The following is a 1,592-nucleotide window of genomic DNA, read 5'->3' on the forward strand; positions in this document are numbered from 1 at the left end:
AGAACTGAACTAGAACTGAACTAGAACTGAACTAGATCTGAACTAGAACTGAACTAGAACTGAACTAGAACTGAACTAGAACTGAACTAGAACTGAACTAGAACAGAAGTAAAACTGCACATATTAGTACTTTAATGCCTGCAATTACCCCTTTTACTAGAAAACCCGTATCTTCCCCCAAAAATATGCTAAAACATTTTCTTAATTTCCCTTTTTATTACTTTAATACTTTTCTTTTTTACTACATTTTAGCCATAGCAAATGTTTAATAATGAATAAATTAATAAATGTTTATATTATCACTTATTAGATTCAAAACTTCTAAAACGCCAAACAAAATACAAAGCCATAAATAAAATTTTGTTTTTATTTTAATTTTTTCTCTAGCTAGTTAAGGTAATAAAAAATTTTACTTTTTATTACCAAAAATTTAAGAGGTTTTCTGTATTCTTTACTTACTTGCATTTATTACTGGTGAATTACAAATAGAAGTTCATGGCTTGTGTTTGGGTGTTCTTTTTGAAATAAACAAAAATAAAACCAGGCATTTTTTAAAGGTTTTAATGTTTTATGACTTGAAATATTATTATTATTTTTTATGATGATTCTTTCTTTTGGTGGTTTTATTGTTTTTCCATTTACATACATTAGAAACATTAAAACATTTGTTTAATTACATTAAAAATGACATAATATTTTTATTTTTTCTCCATTATTAACAACCAAGTTCTAATGCTGAACTTTAACTTCAGTGGCTACCAGTAAAATGGTCAGAACAAAAGCAAGCAATAATAAAATTTAAAATAAAACAGTTGTTTTTTGTTCATATTCCAAATACTAAGGAAATATTTCATCTTTTCATTTACAAAATTTAATGCCTTTAATAAATTTTTTCCAGAAAATTAGTTTTAATAAATCTTTTGTTTCTTTAATGTTTCTCAAAACTTTCATTATTTCTCTATTAAAAACCATTTCCAATCATGTTGTGTTTGTAAGAGATAAATATGATCTTCATGTCATGAAGGTTATCAGCTATTTTAAGATCTTCCAATATTAGTTTGTATTTTGTTGGAGTAACTAACAAGTTTTTTTCTAGTAAGTGTGCATGATTATCTTGTTTTTAAAGTAAAATAACAAAACATTTTTTTATGTGTTTGGTTTTTTATAAAGAAATATTTTTTTATATGTTGACAGTTATATGAGTTTGATTATTGCACTTTGAAATTACAACAAACAATTTGTATTAAATATAAAAGGGGAAGTGTAAGAAGAATACAAAACACAGTATAGTTTGTGACTACAGCAAAAAAAACGACGCAATAGTCCAATCCACTATTAACTATACAGCTTAGTTTATCCTTTAACATATAAGTTTATCGTCCAGTATATTTTTAGGCTTATCATCCAGTATTTAGAATTGAACAAGAACGGAACTAAAACTGACCTAGAACTGAACTAGAAATAAAATAGAGTTGAACTAGAAATGAACTAGAACTGAACTGGAACTGAACTAGAACTGAACTAGAACTGAACTAGAACTGAACTAGAACTGAACTAGAACTGAACTAGAATTGAACTAGAACTGAACTAGA

This window comes from Lucilia cuprina, chromosome 6 (assembly GCF_022045245.1).
Source record: "Lucilia cuprina isolate Lc7/37 chromosome 6, ASM2204524v1, whole genome shotgun sequence".
NCBI lineage: Eukaryota > Metazoa > Arthropoda > Insecta > Diptera > Calliphoridae > Lucilia > Lucilia cuprina.